General features: G+C 47.4%; 1 pseudogene; it reads left to right on the top strand.

Moving 5' to 3' along the window:
* Nucleotides 1-15,293, top strand: part of LOC115459584 — a 35,804-nt pseudogene extending 20,511 nt beyond the window's left edge.
* Nucleotides 15,294-18,977: the final 3,684 nt, after the last annotated feature.

Here is an 18,977-nt window from a genome sequence, read left to right as displayed (position 1 = left end):
GTATGGGTAGGATGGAAGAGTGGAGATTTAAAAATTGAGGAGGTAAAAAGGAGGAAAATGAGGACTAGGTGATTGGATGGGGCCGTGAAACTGAATGTAGAAAAATGGGAAGGGGAAACAGTTTGAAGGACCTGGAGGGTTTGGAAGGCCATTTGAAAGGACAGAGGGCCAGAGAGAGGGTGAGAGACAAAGGAAGGGGACAGGTCTTTGAAAGAGATGAAATAGGAGCCTGGAGAAAGTGGTAAGACATAAGAACGGACTGAAGAGGGTAGGAGCTGGGGTTGGTTTAGTGTGTCACAGTTCTTTGAGCTGGCTGTGGGCGAGGTGGCCAACTTTGGTCCATAGGAGCTATGACCAGGTTGGATTTTCTGGATATTCACTGTGAGTTTCCATGAGAGAAATTTGCATGTATTGAAATTATTGTACACAAGTAGATGTCCTGCATATTCTTTGTGGATATTCTGGAAGCCAGACCTATTTGTGGCTCTGAAGACTGCAGTTGGACCTCCACTGTATTGTTTGCCATCAATGGCTCATTGCATTTATTTAATGCCATATCTGTTGCAGCTCACAAAGTTTTCCCTATTTTGTACCAATGGGAAAAATGCTTAGCACATCTGGCTCAAGTAAACTATTATTTCTGCAGCCATAAGCTTCATGTCCATATAACCAGCCCAGAAAACATAGTGTATATGTTACCTGTAAGGTACTGCCAGGGAAGCCCTTGTCCCTTTTTCTAAATGTTGAGGGAGGGGGGAGGTGTGCTGATGCTATCAGATCGAGCCAGTTTCCACATAAGAAGTACAGTGATGTGGAATTTTAATCTGTCTAAGAAGAACTGAAAACTCCAAAGGAGTCCTATAATCCAGAAGTACCAACTGGAAGATTAGTCCTTGGGAGCCACTGGCTAGTCTGGTTTTCATGATATCCGCAGTGAATTTGCATGAGAGAAAGTTAAATGGAGACAGTGCATGCATTGAGCCTGCAAAAAGGTGGGAAATTGTGAAAAGAAGACCTAGTAGAGGTTTTGCTGAATTGCTAAATATAAGGCCTCCCCCGAAAGTAAGACCAAGCAAAGTTTTTGTTTGGCCCCGATGGGACATGGACACAGAAACCTTAATTTTTTTCGCTGCAACCCAAAGACGAAATAACATTAAAGAAATGCAAGAAACAAGACTGAGGTGGAAAATCTATCGTCCAGCGGACTCCTACCATCCTCCTTCACGCTTTTGTGAAGATCAACTAAGTGAGTCCGGAAAGAAAAGAAACATCCCCCATGCAGAAATAATAAAAGAAAAGAAAATGAGTAACCGAGCCCTTTCGGCGCTGCTCCATCACCCAAGGGCTAAGTCAGACTAGAAGGATGGAAAGTGTTGCGAATGTACAGGAGGAGCGCATAAAGCGCTACCAACGGGGAACGGAACTACCGTAGAATTTGTTTTTTAACATTTGTAATACGGTAGGGATGATCCTGCGCCCTAAGCCCTCTCACAACCTCCCGAGACCTCCAGCCAGAGCAGCCCGGCCCCACATTCCATTACCTTCCCTAGTGCATACCCCTCCTCCATTCCCAGCCCGGCCAGGGCGGCTCTGCTCCACTCGAGTCCTGCGGTCACTGTGGGCAGATAGGTGAGCCGCGGTGTACTCCTGCAGGATACCACCCCCCACTTCAATACTGTTCCCGACTGCCACAGTCCCCCTACTACTCCCGAGCCCGGCCCCGCTACTACAGAGTACTACGGTATCCTCTGAGCTACAAGAGACTACTCGTGCACCCACGGTAAGAATTCTTCTTCATGAAAAAATAAGACCTAGTACATCTTTGGGAGCAAAAATTAATATAAGACACTGTCTTATTTTTGGGGAAACACGGTATGTGCTGTTAATAACTGTTAACTGATAAAGCAGGGTTAGTGTTATTACCATACTAACTTTTTCTTAATTTCCAGGAGGCCACTGGTGGACAGGGAGTCGATGTGATAATAGAAATGCTATCCAATGTTAATCTCAACAGTGATTTGCAGCTGCTGTCCTATGGAGGTAGGGTGATTGTAAGTATTGTCTTCCTTGCTGCTGTTGTGCTGGCAGTGCAAGTTAAAATTAGCAAATGTATTTTTGTCCCTGGAGGTTTCATTAACTTCACAGCCTTGTCTTTTTTTTATAACAGGTTGTGGGTGCCAGAGGCCCTGTTGAGATAAACCCCAGGGATACTATGGCTAAGGAATCCAGCATCATCGGGGTTGGATTAAACTCTTCAACTAAGGTAAGAATAGAGTATGGTGTGCTCAAAAGATGGTAGCTGTGCATGTTTTGTAAATGCAAAAAAAGATGCTGACTTTCAGAAGCACATATCGTTTGCACTCAGATTTGTTTTGCCTTGAATTTTAGATTGCATTTATAACTTAAATACATACTTATTGGTTGTGAAGCTTTTTTTTTTTTTTTCAGTTTACATTTTTACTGAGTTTTCAATGTGGGTGCTGTTTGTGGAGGGGGGATGGGGAGCAGAGCTATGGTTAAAGTTACTTGAGTATATCGACAGTGTTGCCAGGTGGGCGGTTTTACCGCCCAATTGGGCGGTTTTCCGCGACCCGCCGCGGGAAATTTTTGCCCGCGGCGGGTTGCGGTTTTTTGGGCTGGTTTTTGGGCTTCAGGGCGGGGTTTTTTTCGGCCGCGGGGGGCGGGGTTAGTGACGTTTTGGGCGGGGCCGATGACGTGGGAGGCGGGGCCGGTGACGGAGGAGGCGGGGCCGGTGACGGGGGAGGCGGGGCCGGTGACGGCGGGGCCGGTGACGGCGGGGGCGGGGTTGATGGGGGCGGGGGTGATGACGCGGGGGTGGGGGTGTCAGGGGCGGGGTTTGTGTTTGGGCGGGTTTTGAGCTGTTTCTTGTGCGGGATTGGGTGGGAAAAAAATTTTCCACCTGGCAACCCTGTATATCGAAAGGATTAATGTGTTGCTAGCTTACTGAAGACTTGGCTGGTGCTGATTTTGGGTGACTTTAACGGGAGGAGGGGAATGAAGTTAAAATGTGAAACAGTTTTATAGTTATGTGACAACTTAAGACAATATTATGATAGTGAGTTGTGATTATCAGAACTTCAGCAGATAACGTAGGTGTGGAATCTCAGGCAAGCACCAGCCCAGAGCTGCTGTTTTATGTCTTAATATCCGTTGTTGGCTCCTGTGCAGAAACTTGGAAGCCATTTTGCCTATAATTGGAGGAGGGAAATCTTTGGGCTTCCTGTGCACCAGGAGAAAGACTCCTCCTTTAGTGCTGGCAGCTCTTCCTGATAAGGCCATATGACACACATGCATACATATTTCAAGTCAGTTTTCTTGTTCTGAATGGAAGTCCTGGAGCTCTGTTAGGTCCAGGCCGTGATTTCCTATACCTAAACATTGCATATAAATAAGACATCTTAGCTACATTACATACAAACGGCAGGCATAAAGTATTTGCTAGTTATAGTGATAGAGCAAATTGAAATTAATAAAAAAGAAGAGTGGAAGTTACCACAATAAGTCTGTTCCAGGATAAAATCTATAAAAATTTATTCATAGGTGTAAAGTCTCAAAATGAGTTCATCCACGTGTAATCTATTTGCTATATAGAAAGCATAACCTGTGTTTTTAGGTGCACAGTCTCAAAATGTAGTACATATGTCAGCAGATGCTTGGTCTCAATGTTACAAAATATGTGCTGTACAGATGGACCCAACCACACAAAGTGGAGGAACACACAGTCCTTACGTACACCAGCAAGAGGGGAGTCCGAGGAGTAGGGTAGATAGGCGCTTCCAGAAAACCAAGGGAGTTGTAAGTTCAACAAGGTGATTGTTATTGAAACAACTTAAAAGACTCGACACAGCTGTTGATTTCGGTGTCAAAACGTCTGCATCAAGAGTCTACAAAAACATATATAATACTTGTATGAACATATAAGTCATAAAACATATCAAATATTAAATATAAAAAATATTAAAATGTGGTAACAGGTCAAAAAGGCTTATTTTAGGAATTACAAAAATTATATATGCATAAAAATAATACATAAAAAATACATAAATGGTGTGGTCATAAGAAAACACAGCAAAAGAGAAAAAATGGAAGTTAAGCAATAAGAAAACAATGAAAAATTACTTATAATATGAAAAATTAAATAATATACTGTGGCTGGCCTCTTTTGTTGTGCAAAGGTAGGCAACGTTTCCAAAGCAATATGCAACTTTAGATCAACACAGTGGATCCTATTTGTGGAAAAAGGCAAAAAAAGACCAATGATGCAAATGCAAGTTAAACTGGAATGGGGAATGAAATGCCAGAGAACACGGGGTGGCAGGAGAGAAAAGGCTGCCAGTGTGTGGCGGGGAGGGGGGGGTAGGGGGTAGGAGAGAACAAGTTACAGGAGCATCAGGGAGGGAGCGGTTCAGTGGCAGGAGAGAAAAATATATGCAGGAGGGAGGAAGAGTCTGGGAGAGAGTCATGTGGTGCTGGGAAAGGAAAGGCTGTCTGTGCTGGGGGTGGGTAGGAGAGAACGCAGGGCGTCTGGAGAGAAAAAGCTGCAGGGGAAGAAGTGAAGAAGAGAGGAGGAGAGAAAAGGAAGAGAGAGGAGGCCCTGAAAATAGAGTTCAGAGCACAGACAGAGGAACAGAACCAGAGATGAGGAATAATATGATTAGAAAAATAAAATCACTGGACAACAAAGGTAAGAGAGAGGATTTTATTTTCAGTTTAGTAACTGAAGTACAGTATGTCAGTTTTGAGAATTCTGCAGTCTATATTTTGCACTATACAGGTGGAAATGTGAGGGGGACACTTTATGCGATTAACCGAAAGATTAAAACTTTTGCAATTAATTACGGGGTTCTGGCTTTTAATCAATGTACAGCCCTAAAAATTACACAATCCAGTGTGATCCAAAAATTTTCTTGAAGGCTCGACTTGTTTTGACATGAATGTTTGCAAGTAATTGTCAAAAAGTTAATTCAGAACTGAGAATCAAGAGACCAGTTTGCTCCTGGCTTCATGATAAAGCACTTGTACTCCATTTTAGGATTGCCGTCGGATCATAAAAATGTTGTGATTGCACATAATTGGCCTGATTCTATATACAACACTCAACATTGTACATGCAAATATGGTGCATACACACTTTGCACACGCAATTAATAAATGAGCCAATTAGCACCAATAATTGGGTGCTCATAATCAGTTATCAGTGCTAATTGGCATTAATTAAAATTTGTGTGTGCATCTTTAGGTGCCGGGATAGGATCCTAAAAGGGGGAGCAGCAATAGGAGGAGCATGGGTGGATCGGAGGTGTTCCTGGAAGTTATGCTCAGTTTTATAGAATAAGGGAGGTCCGTGCATACTTTAGGCGTGTGAATTTGCACTAGGTTTTACTTGGTGTAAATCCTCGCCCTCAAAATTGGGTGTGATTCCCATCGCCAAATGCTATTCTATAAACCATTCCCAACTCTGGTGAGCGCCATTTATAGAATAGCGTTTAGTGCAAAATTCTGTTGGCATAGATTTGCAATTACATATGTCTTAATCTGAACTAGCACATGAGAATTGATTTTTGACATGGTGGTAATTTATCTCCAAGAAATCCCTCTAAAATAATTTTCAACCCAACATCTTAAAAGTTTTATGAATACAGGGTTTTAGTTTATAAATCGCTTATGTCATCACTCAAAGTATCATAACTGCCCTTTGAACCATTAATGTTAAAATTGTTCCAGTGCAGCCTTTCACGAAAGGAAATGCTTTAAATATATTTCTGCTATTCTTTTCATCTTTTACATAAATTTCAAATGAATTTCCCCGCACTCATCCCCACCAATAAAAAGAGTAAGGGGCCCTTTTACTAAGCTTCATTAGGTGCTAATGTGCGCTTAATATAGCTTAAAATGATGTACCATGGGATGTGCTCAGGTGTCCCACACTGCCTTGGGATGTAAATTCCAAATTAAGGTTGCCCCAGCAGCCTGGAACTAGCCACGATATTTCAGACTCCGAAGCAGCAGAGCGGGATGGAACTAAGTGAAATGTTGGCCATCGTTGGTCTGGGGGGACAGTGAAACAATACGAGAAGTGGCTCATGGAGTGTTTTACAGAGATGAGTACTGCTTTCAACTCTATAGCACTGTATTTAAGTGCATTGTGCAGTGTTTACTTTGGATATGAACTGAATATTGAAAGAATGACTAAATGTTGAAAGAATGTGGAACACTAAGAAATGAGTATTCACTAGTGTTAAAGTAGGTGATGGAAGAAGAATTAAAAAATTTCCTATTAAGAAAGGTTTAAAAGTTTTTGAAATGGACTGGGAAGGTTTTTGAGCCAGTGATGAAGAGAAGAAGATCCTTGTGATCGATTTAAGCTGTATAACTACTGAGTTGGAGATCATAGAGGCTTTTCCTTTCCTTAAGTTCTATCATTATCCTTGGCTAATGTTTAGTGGGTCATAATACATTTTTTGCCTATCATTTCTTTGATTTGTATGATTCCACACCCAGTTCATTAATAGTTTTGTGGTAAGTGTCAAATGTGCATACGTTAACCGTGCACTAAAAATATTTTTTGTGGGGGGCGTGCCAGGGAGTGGAGAGTGGGTGTTCCTGCGCTAATGAGAACAGCTACATTACCATTCGCTAACTGGTTAGTGCACGCATAGCGTGTAAGCCCTTAGCATTTACAAAATGGGTGGAGATAAGTACACATGTGGTAATTTTTCAAAATGGCCATGTGCTGATGGCAGCATTAAAGCATGGCTATTAATACATGAATACAAAAATGCTATTTCTATGGCTGCAGTAAAAATGTCCTTAGTGCTTGGGAAAGACACAGATAAGGGTGTGCTAAGGCCACTTTTTACTGCAGCTTAGTAAAATGGCCCCTTAATGCATAGCCACAGGGCCGGTTTTAGACAGACTGGGACCCAGGGCAGAAATTAAGGATGGGGCCCCCTCCCCCAATCTCCCTACTTACCATTACTGCCACACATAAAATAACTTTAAATGACTTCTTCACACACACAACACAGACAGACCTTCACCAAATACAGAACAAGGGATCACAAATTAGAAACACAAATATATCAACACCAAAATTGAAACTTGGGCAAGTGCTGCAACACTGGAGAAATAAAAACAGAAATGCACTCCCTTTTTTATTGAACACAATTGGTAGCATCACCACAGGAGAGCTGGGTCCCCCCATCCCCCAACTTTGGGTTCAGATCCCCAAAATTAGCCATCACCCTTGCTGTGGCTGGCAGGGATCCCCAAACTGTGCTAGCTGAAGACCCACCTCCTCTAGTTTGGCAGCCAGAGCTCTCCAAGCTCTGCAGCTGGTGCCTGTGTCCTCATGCTGCTGCCACCATTGCTGGTCCCCTCATGCATGCTTAGTTTTCAGGTACAAATCGAGGGGAGGAGAAAATCGCGGGACATCAAGGGGAGGGAGGGAGTTGTATTCACTGTAGTTACAGTACTTTTATTTTCTACTCCAAAAATATATTAGGCACTAACTTTTTAACTTTTATTTAGTAAATGTTTTAATGTGTTCTTCATTGTACTTTTACTTAAGTATTAAAATACTAGTGGAACCATGCCCATTTCCTGAACAATGAAATGGGCCCTAGGAAGGCTGTCATGCAAGCTTTTTTTTATCTCTCTCTACTGCCCTCCCCTCCCCTCTATGTCCAGAGATTCTCTTCTTCCCTGCTCTCCCATCCGTGTCCTGCGATTCTCTGCTGTACTGTCCTCCCATCCCATCCCATCCATGGCCATCAATTCTCCTCTGCCCTTCCCTTCCCTTCCTCCCTTCCTCCCTCCCTCCCTCCCTCTCTCCCCTCGATGTCCCGCGATTCTCTCCTCCCCTCAATTTGTACCTGAACGTTCTCTGGCTGGCTGGCGCTGGCTTCCATTCCATTCGTAACGTCCCTCCTAGCGTCAGCTCGCCTCCAGCGTTCCCTTCCTTCTCACTGTTCCTCCCTCTGACGTCATTACGTCTTGACGCGAGGGCGGGACAGTGATGGGGAATGGAACGCTGGAGGCTGGCTGACGTCAGGAGATGTTACAAACTCAGGCAGCCAGGAGATGTTACGAACCCAGGCAACCAGACATGGAACGTTGGAGGTGCAAATTATTATATAGGATACATTTTTTTTTACTTAAGTACTTTGACCTAGTAATTTGAACAGCACTGCTGCCAGGTACTTGTGGCCTGGAATGACCACTGTTGGAAGCAGGATACTAGGCTAGATGGACCATTGGTCTGACCCAGTATTGCTATTCTTATGTTCATATATTAATGGTTCAAAGGTAGTTATGATGATATTTGAGTGAGATCAGTAATTAATATGCTACAACCCTTTATTCATAAAAACTTTGAGATGGTTTGTTTCCATCATTGTTGTTAATCAGCACCATTCATTTTCAGGCTGTAATAATATTTTGAGCTGCATAAAGATCTGATCACTAGTTTTGGTGATAAGTGACCAGATACTATCACCAAACCTTCCATATCATCATGCTGATCAATCCATAGACTGGTGGGTTGTGTCCATCTACCAGCAGGTGGAGATAGAGAGCAAAGCTTTTGCCTCCCTATATGTGGTCATGTGCTGCCGGAAACTCCTCAGTATGTTCTCTATCTCAGCAGGTGGTGGTCACACACAGCAGCAGCTCTGGCTAGGTCTCCCAGCCTAATTTTTAGGTTTTGTTGAGTACCTGGGTTGAGGGCTCTTCTTGAGCAAGTGCAAACTCCCGTTGGCTCCGTTGGAAAAAAAAAAAAATTTTTTTTGAACGTCCTTAAGGGCGTTTATTTCGACGTTTATTGCAGCTACTCACTGGGACACCAGGTCGTTACAGCTCGGAGCGAGAAGCAGGTAATTTTTACCTTTTTATAGCGGGCAGGGGGTTCCCCGATCGATCTCCACGTGGCCTATGGCGTTGGAGGGCGAGGGCGCGAAGAATCGCTCCCCAGACCGCGTGCGCACTTCTAGCGGGGATGCGGGGGTCTTAAAGTCTGATTCGCCCTTGTTGGGTGTCAGTTCGGAGGCCGGTCAGTGTCCCGGGTCTTCCTCCGGTGCGGTGGTTTTTTCCCGCCATAAACGCCCATCCCCCGCTGCTCGCCTCCGCCATCTTGGCCGGCCACTCTGCTCGGACGGCTTCTTCTTGGGCCGCCCTTGAGCTGGGAGAAGTTAATGCCATGGCCGCCCTTGATTTGGGCGACGGCAAAAAAAGCGGCTAAAGTTAAGCGCCGTTCTTCCTTCGCGGAGTGTCGCGCCGGATGCCATCTTGGATGCACAGCATGTTTCTCCCCCCGCTCTTGCGAGCGCCGGTTGAGGGGGCGTCTAGGGCTGTGGCCCAGGCTGCTGAAGTGCACAGTCTGGGGGGTTTCTCCCCCGAGTTTATTTTGCTGCTGCATCAGGCCTTCCTTATGCAAAACGCTGCCCCTTCTCCCTTGTCCGATAAAGGGGTTGAGGCCCCCGGAAGTAAACGCCCTCGGGTGGATTCCCAGGTCTTAGAGGACTCTGTTTCCTTTGATGTAGATGAGGGCAGCGTATCTGAGTTCTCCCAACGGTCCTTTGGGGATTCCTTGGAGGAGACGGATTCCCGCTCGGATGGAGCGGATGACCCCTCTGCAGCGCGGATCTTTCGCTCAGAGGATTTGCCCAACCTGTTAGTGCAGGCCATGAGCATTTTGAAGATTTCCTCTCCGGAGGACGTCTCTCCCTCAGCCCCTGTTGGCTCCGCCATTATGCTGGGGACGCAGCGCCCGCCTAGAACCTTCCACGTGCATGATGCCATGCACACCTTAATTGCGGCTCAATGGGATGTCCCGGAAGCGAACCTCAAAGTGGCTAGGGCTATGTCCCGCCTCTATCCTTTGCCTGAAAGTGAACGGGAGGCCTTTCTTTGGCCTTCCGTGGATTCTTTAATCACTGCGGTGACTAAGAAAACGGCGTTGCCGGTGGAAGGTGGCACGGCCCTAAAGGACGCCCAAGACAGAAGATTGGAGGCGGCCTTAAGGTCGTCCTTCGAGGCGGCTGCCTTAAGTTTGCAGGCCTCAGTTTGCGGCTCCTATGTGGCCAGGGCGTGCCTGACGATTGTGCAGCGGGCTTCCCCCTCAGATCCTTCCTTGAGGGCTGATTGGCCGGCCCTGGAATCGGGCTTGGCTTATTTGGCAGACTTACTGTATGATGTCTTGAGAGCCTCGGCTAAAGGTATGGCTCAGACAGTCTCTGCGCGGTGGTGGCTTTGGCTGAAACATTGGTCTGCGGACCACGCCTCTAAGTCGCGCCTGGCTAAGTTGCCTTTTAAAGGCAAGCTGCTCTTTGGGGTCGAGCTGGACAAAATTGTGACCGATCTCGGCACGTCTAAGGGCAAGAGGTTACCAGAGGTCAGGGCTCGGGCCAGTGCTCGCCCCGGTATCTCCAGAGGACGGTTTCAGGAAGCCCGTCGGTACCGCCCGGGCAAGTCGGGCTCCTCTGCCCCCCTCTTCCTTCAAGAGGAACCTTCTCCCCCAAGCAGCATTCCTTTCGCAGAGACCGCCGTCCCGGAGGTGCGCCCTCCGTCCTCCCCCAGGGTCTCGTACCCAATGACGGGGTCCTGGTCCATGGCCCAGTGCAGATTGGAGGACGCCTGTCCTCGTTTCTGGGCGAGTGGACCAGGGTAACTTCAGACGCTTGGGTGCTGGAAGTCATCAGAGACGGCTACAAGCTAGAGTTCTGCCGACCCTTAAGAGACGGGTTTGTACTCTCTCCCTGCAAGTCTCCGGTCAAAGCTGTGGCAGTGCAGCAGACCTTGGACAATCTGATCCGCCTGGGTACGGTCATTCCGGTGCCAGAAGATCAGCTTGGCAAGGGACGTTACTCCATTTACTTTGTGGTACCAAAGAAAGGAGGTTCTGTACGGCCTATCCTCGACCTCAAAGGGGTCAATCGGGCCTTGAAAGTTCGGCACTTTTGCATGGAGACTCTCCGCTCTGTTATAGCGGCAGTGAAGGCAGGGGAGTTCCTGGCATCCTTAGACATCAAGGAAGCGTACTTGCATATTCCCATCTGGCCTCCTCATCAAAGCTTTCTGCGTTTTGCAGTCCTGGGCCAACACTTCCAGTTCAGAGCCCTCCCGTTCGGGTTGGCTACTGCTCCGCGGACCTTCTCCAAAGTAATGGTGGTCATCGCGGCCTTCCTGCGAAAGGAAGGAGTACAAGTCCATCCTTATCTGGACGACTGGTTGATCCGAGCCCCCTCTTATGCAGAGTGCGGCAAAGCTGTGGACCGGGTGATTGCTCTTTTGAGCTCCCTGGGGTGGATCATCAACTGGGAGAAAAGCCAGCTGCGGTCCGACTCAGTCCCTGGAGTATCTGGGAGTTCGATTCGACACCCAAGTGGGCAGAGTGTTCCTGCCGGACAATCGGATTGTCAAACTTCAGGCTCAGGTGGACCAGTTCCTAGTAGCCTCTCCTCTTCGGGCTTGGGACTATGTGCAGCTGTTGGGCTCTATGACGGCCACGATGGAAGTAGTGCCCTGGGCCAGGGCTCATATGAGACCACTACAACTCTCTCTGCTGCAGCGCTGGACTCCGGTGTCGGAGGATTATGCTGTGCGCCTTCCCTTGGACCCAGCAGTGCGCAAGGCGCTGAGCTGGTGGCTGAAGACAGACAAGTTGTCTGCAGGGATGCCTCTTGTGACCCCGGAGTGGATTGTCGTCACGACGGACGCCTCTTTCACGGGCTGGGGAGCCCACTGCTTGGGAAGGACAGCGCAGGGGCTCTGGTCTCCGGCAGAGGCAAAGTGGTCTATCAACCTCCTGGAACTCAGAGCCATTCGGTTGGCGCTTTTGGAGTTCCTCCCGGTACTGGCGTTGAAGCCAGTACGGGTCCTGTCGGACAATGCCACGGCTGTGGCCTATGTCAACCGCCAGGGAGGTACCAAGAGCGCCCCTCTAGCCAAGGAAGCCATGAATCTATGCTAGTGGGCGGAAGCGAACCTGGAACAGCTGTCAGCGGCCCACATTGCCGGAGTCATGAATGTCAAGGCAGACTTTCTCAGTCGCCATACCTTGGATCCCGGAGAGTGGCAGTTATCGGCTCAGGCATTCTGGACATCACGAAGCGCTGGGGCCAGCCGAGCCTAGATCTGATGGCGTCATCAGCCAATTGCCAGTGCCGCGCTTTTTCAGCAGAGGACGGGACCCTTGATCTCTGGGAGTAGATGCTCTTCTCCAACAGTGGCCGACACAGGAGCTTCTCTATGTGTTCCCGCCCTGGCCCATGTTGGGCAGGGTACTAGACCGGGTGGCAAAGCATCCGGGCCGAATAATCCTGGTGGGTCCGGACTGGCCCAGATGTCCCTGGTATGCGGACCTGATAAGGCTATCAGTGGACGATCTTCTGCGGCTGCCAGTGGAGCAGGGCCTGTTGCATCAGGGTCCCGTGGTGATGGAGGATCCCTCCCCCTTTGGTCTTACGGCCTGGCTATTGAGCGGCACAGCGTCTGAGGAAGAAGGGCTTCTCAGACAAGGTCATCGCCACTATGCTGAGAGCGAGGAAGCGCTCTATGTCTACTGCTTACGCCAGGGTTTGGCGTACCTTTGCAGCGTGGTGTGAAGCAGGCTCACTTTCTCCCTTCACTGCTCCAATATCTTCAGTGCTGGCGTTCCTGCAAGAGGGTCTGGAGAAGGGCCTGTCGCTCAGTTCCCTTAAAGTCCAGGTGGCGGCTTTGGCTTGCTTCAGGGGCCGCCTGAAGGGTGCTTCCCTGGCTTCGCAGCCAGATGTGGTACGTTTTCTCAAGGGAGTTAATCACCTGCGCCCTCCTCTGCACTCAGTGGTGCCTGCGTGGAATCTCAACCTGGTGCTAAGAGCCTTGCAGAAGCCGCCTTTTGAACCCTTGTCGAGGGCATCTCTGAAAGACCTGACGTTGAAAGCAGTCTTTTGGTGGCTATCACTTCAGCCAGAAGAGTTTCTGAGCTCCAGGCACTCTCATGTCGGGAGCCCTTTCTGCAGTTCACTGAGGCAGGAGTGTCTATTCGCACAGTGCCTTCCTTCCTGCCCAAGATTGTTTCTCGCTTCCATGTGAATCAGCAGCTCTGTCTCCCTTCCTTTCGTAGGGAGGACTACCCAGAGGAATACTCTGCTCTCAAATTTCTGGATGTGAGACGAGTCATCATCAGATACTTGGACGTGACTAATGATTTCCGGAAAATCGGATCATCTGTTTGTCCTGTTTGCAGGTCCTCGTAAGGGTCTGCAGGCTGTTAAGCCTACAGTGGCAAGATGGGTCAAGGAAGCCATTGCAGCGGCTTATGTGACCGCTGGAAAGGTGCCGCCTATTCAGCTGAAGGCTCACTCCACTAGAGCTCAGGCGGCCTCGATGGCAGAGGCCGGGTCCGTCTGCTTGGAAGAGATATGCAAGGCGGCAACTTGGGCATCGGCCCATACCTTCTCCAAGCATTACTGCTTGACTGTGGCTGCTCGGGCGGAGGCCCGGTTTGGAGCTTCAGTGTTGCGGTCAGGGATTTCAATGTCCCGCCCTGGGTGAGTACTGCTTCGGTACATCCCACCAGTCTATGGATTGATCAGCATGATGATATGGAAGGTAAATTATGTATCCTACCTGATAATTTTCTTTCCATTAATCATAGCTGATCAATCCATAGCCCCTCCCAGATATCTGTACTGTTTATATTCTGGTTGCATTTCAGGTTCAAGTTTAGTCTTCAGTTCCTGTTCAGGAGGACTTCGTGTTCAATTGGATTCTTCAAGAGTTGAGACGAGTTTGTGTTACAGTGAGCTGCTGCATTCCTCTCCCCTCCGTTTTACGGGGCTGGATTGAGACATAAATTCTGCTGGCGCTCCTCCCGCTTCGTGCGGCTGTAGGGCAGCTTTGTACCCCTCCCGCTTCGGCGGTGTTAGGGTCAGTCAGCTCCTCCCGCGGTTGCAGTTGCAGGATAAGCCAGATCCCCCCGCATCGGCGGGGTGGTGTCCCTCCCCTGCTCCGCGGGGATGAGCTGGACGGATTCCCCTCCCCCACTTCTGTGGGGATGAGCTGGGCTAATTCCCCTCCCCCGTTTCGGCGGTGGTGAGCTGGGCAGAGTGTCCCTTTGTGGGTGTAATTCTCTAAGTGCTGAGTCCTGCGGATGGAGCTTTGATATCGACATACTGAGGAGTTTCCGGCAGCACATGACCACATATAGGGAGGCAAAAGCTTTGCTCTCTATCTCCACCTGCTGGTAGATGGACACAACCCACCGGTCTATGGATTGATCAGCTATGATTAATGGAAAGAAAATTATCAGGTATGATACATAATTTTACCATCTCACTCCCTCTGAGGTCAGTAATATAATTTCTGACTTAGGAATATGAACTATAGTTGCACAGTCTTGGGTGCACCATGGCCAGCTGCAGCATGGGAGTGAAGTGTGGATTTAGATTCCATCTTTCTCCCTGAACCTTAGCTATGCTGGGCCGTAAACTTTGGTCACCTTCATGAAGTCTAAAACTGCAGGAGAGTTCTTAGTGCTAGTACTTAGTTTTTGTTGCCCATGCATGATTAAGGCAATAAGGACCAAATTTTATAAATGGCACCTAAAAAATTGATGTCGAAAAAAAACCTGCACTTAGCACTATTCTATAAACTTCACCTAAAGTTAGGCGCGGTTTACGGAATATGCGTAGCGCCTGTCCTGTTGACTAAATGTATGTGTGAACCATTTTATACCAACTAAAACATGGTGTAAATGATCGGGAACATTCTATAACAGTGTGGGTAATTTTAGGAACGCCTACGATCCGCCCGTCCCCCCTCCCATGGCCACGTCCCCTATTGTATTCACGCCTTTACAATTTACTTGTACCACTTACAGAATACACTTATAAAGTTGTGCACGTAAATTCTAAGTAGTGCCGATTAGTACTAATTGCTTGCCATTAGTGGCGCTGATTAACTTGTTAAGCAATTAAGTTACATGTGCAAATCAACTATGCCCATTTAGTCACCGTTTATAGAATCCGAGGGTAAGTGCTCTATCTGAGCCCCAGACAGTTTGTTGGTTTTGATTTGTGTTTGAATATTTTGGCCATATACTTGGTTATAATTAAGATTTTCTTTTACAGGAAGATTGGCAGGAGAGCAGTGCTGCTCTGTTGGCTGGGATGGAGGTTGGTTGGTTGAATCCTCTAGTGGGCCCGAATACCACTGGAAGAAAGCATCTCAGGCGCACAAAGATATTATAACACAGCAGTGGGGCATCTGGAAAGATGGTGTTCGTCATCTGATGCTATAGTGCGTCTCTGCCTAGCAGTTATATAGCCGTTCTAATCAGACTTCAGATCACCCGAATTGTATTAATTACAATAATTTACATTGTAATCCCCTTTTTACCAATTGTTTTTTCCCAGCTGGAAAATTATGCAAGGTCAGGGCGCGTCTTAGCAAGTGCTGGGTCCCTATGCAGGACCAATTTGATGGGGCCCCACCCTAGCCCCACCCCCCCAGCTCCAGGGCCGGCCGCCGCTCCCTCCCAGCTCCAAAGGCCTCCCTCCCCCTCCCTCTGAATTTTAAGTTACCTCGTCACGTCGGGACGGGTTACAGTGCCGTCAGGTAGCAGCAGCAGTCAGTGAAAAGCGTGCGAGCTGCTCAGCGCTTCCTTTCCCTCGCTCAGCTCTGGTCCTGCCCTCATTTCCTGTTTCCATGAGGGCGGGACCAGAGCTGAGCGAGGGAAAGGAAGCGCCGAGCAGCTCACACACTTTTCACTGACTTCTGCTGCTACCTGCCGGCGCTGTAACCCGTCCCAACATCAACGCGAGGTAACTTAAAATCTAAAGGGAGGGGGGACTGGAGGTTGGGGCGCGGCGACTTCAGGCGCGCCGTACGGGGCCCCCTTGATGCGAGGCGGTTGCCTCGCCCTAAGACCGGCCCTGTGCAAGGTTGTATGTTTTCTTTGCTCACTTATCTGACCTAATTTCATTATGAGCTGTGTTTCAGACAGGTCTTCCTCACAGTTCAATTAAAGATTGCATTTAGTATGATGAAATTGAATTAGTCCCCAGTTGAGGGACATGGAGCACACCACCTTTCAGAATTTAGCAGATATACAGTGTTTGAATAAGTCTTCTATGACTGATATCTGGTATTCAGTATTGCTTCTCAGGGATCCGGGAATAGGACCATTGCAAGGGGCAGCAAGATGGGTGTCTACCCGTGATGTCAGGTTGGGGACATTATGCCTCCCAGTACTATCAGAGAAGTCTCTCACACAACCTCTGACATCAGTATCATTACAGGTGCGGAGGCTTAGCCAACTGGAACCATTCTTCAGGGAAAGAGAGGAAGTTGTTTCTGCTTCTTTTTTTCTCCAGCCCCTGCCAGACCAAAGGCCAGGGAATGAGGTCAGCAATCTTGTTGGGCTGGCAGTGTGCATTTTAACTCCTCTATTTTGCCCACTTGTAAAATGTTCTTATTGCACTCACATTTACAATAATGGCACATGTGTTTCTTTTACTTGTGAAATCTCACAAAAGTGGTTCATCGTTTGTACATTTCACTGACACGTTTGAGATGAAGTGAGAAAAGTGTGAATCTAGTTACAGTATATGAACACATTGTGTAAAGCTGTATTTTTTTTTTCATGTACAAACCTTGGTATTGTGGCATGGCCGGTTCTGGCATTTTCCATTTGCCTTTGTCGAACAGTTAAATTCTGTGCCAAGGGTTAGAAAATTCAGCAGTACATTTTTTGAGCTTCTGTAGCACATTGGTGTGTAATTTGACATGGAAAAAATCCCTCTAATTTTTATTTAACATCCATTTATTTTAAAAATGTTTTTTTTACAGTTTTATAATTTTGAGCAGTACAATGACAATCCCTACTCCCTGGCCAGCCTGGCTTGGAGATGTTGCAATGGCTTTCAGTCATGGGGGGGGGGGGGTGGGGGGGGGGGGGGGGGTGGGGGGGGGGGGGGGTGGGGGGGGGGGAAGACTTGAGTCTCTGCAATCACAGAAGGACCTCTGCTTGCTTGCTTAATTTAAGGTGCATATGTGCCATGCTGTGGAGGGGTGTCTGATCTGCTAAGTGTCATCAATGCAATGGCTATGTTACCTGGAAATCCTAACCCCCAGGTAACTATGAAGTTGTGTGCTACTGTAGGCCCAGTCAAAGCCAGTTCTGATTACTTCTTTCAGCTGCCAGCTCAAAGAAAATTGTTAGGCTAACAATTAATAATTTCTCTGTTGCTGTATCTAAATCATTTTTGTTTCATTTTCCAAACCAATTTTCACATGTTCTGGGTTTATCTCCTCCTGTTTTGTTTTCTATTGTCACACTTTTTCTTGCAGGTGCCTCTAAGGAACCCTCCCCTCCCCTCCCCATCATGTATCTCAATCCCTTCACTCATTTTTTTTAATCACCAGCAGACTTCTCTTGCTCCTATTAAACCTAACTTCTGACCCCAATCCCTCCCCCATATATTATATATATCCCTTTTGTGCACAGACTCCAGAATCACTGCAAAACTCTGGAACCTGGTTACTTTGAGACTCGTACTGGATTTCATATACTACCTTTCTGTGGTACAACCGAAGCGGTTCACATATATGCAAGTGCTTTTCTCTGGTGGGTTCACAATCCTAAGTTTTTTTGTACCTGAGCAATGGAGCCAAATTGTTATACCCACACTACCCCACCTCCTCAAGTCACTTCACTGGCTCCCTGTCTGCTTCCGCATACAGTTCAAACTTCTCTTACTGACCTTTAAATGCATCATTCTGCAGCCCCCCCCCCCTTACCTCTCCACTCTCCCTACTTCCTGCCTGTGAACCCCTCTCACTGGACAAATCTCGCTTGTCGTCCCCCTTCTCCTCCCTGCTAACTCCCGACTTTTGTTTCCTTTTCCCTCGTGGTACCTTATGCCTGGAATTGACTTCCTGAGCCTGTACGTCTAGCTCCATCTCTACCTGTTTTCAAATCTATGCTGAAACCCACCTTTTCATCACTGCTTTTGGCTCCTAGCCACTACTCAATTGCCCTCCCTTTGTTCCTTCTCACCCAGTACGTCCCCGCCCTTAATTGTCTTGTCTGTCTATTTTAGATTGTAAGCTCTATTGAGCAGGGACTGTCTCTCTCTATGTCAGGTGTTCATCGCTGCGCGCCTCTGGTAGCGCTATACAATTGCTAATAAAATAATTTAACTTGCCAGGATCACAAGAAGCCACTGTGTGAATCAAACCCAGTTTCCAAGTGCTCAGCCAACTGCACTAAGTTAGGTTACTCCCCCACTCTAGACTGAGTGAACAGTTACCCTTAGCACTGCTTGTGTCCTAGCCAATGAGAGGAACTGGTGTGTGTTAGAGAAGGGAAGTTGGGGTTGAGAGCCAGGAGATGGAAGATTGAGGGGGGGGGGGGGGGAGAGAGAGAGAGAGAGAGATTGCTGAGAAGGGGAAGAGAATGGAGTACAGCTGCCACTTATGAAGGCAAGAAATGTTAAGTAACAGTCAGTGGGAGGTAATCTGGTTGTGTCACAGTAGCCCAAATACAATAGGGCGAAAATGTATTCAAAATTTTAAATGTGGAGGAAAGATACTTTTTAACTGTAATCATAAAAACCACAGCAATACATTTCAGAGCTCAAAGCATGTGTTCCATAACCTCTAGATGAAAGTATTGTTTGAATACTGTTGCAATTCTGGTCACTGCATCTCAAAAAGGCTATAGTAGAATAGGAAGGTACAGAGAAGAATGATGAAAACAATAAAGGGGAGGGACACTTCCCTATGAGAAAAGGCTAAAGTAGCTAGGGCTCTTCAGCTTGGAGAAGAATGGCTGACGGAAGATAAGATAGAAAGCTAGAAAATACTGAGTGGTTAAACAGGTAGATGTGAATTGCTTGTTTACCCTTTCCAAAATATTAGGACTAGGGGGTAAGCAAAGAAGCTACTAACAGCAAATTTAAAACAAACTGTAG

The sequence above is a fragment of the Microcaecilia unicolor genome, unplaced genomic scaffold (assembly GCF_901765095.1).
Source record: "Microcaecilia unicolor unplaced genomic scaffold, aMicUni1.1, whole genome shotgun sequence".
In the NCBI taxonomy this organism is placed as follows: Eukaryota; Metazoa; Chordata; class Amphibia; order Gymnophiona; family Siphonopidae; genus Microcaecilia; species Microcaecilia unicolor.
The sequence above is the reverse complement of the archived record's forward strand: the minus strand, read 5'-3'. Positions and strand labels throughout refer to the sequence as shown.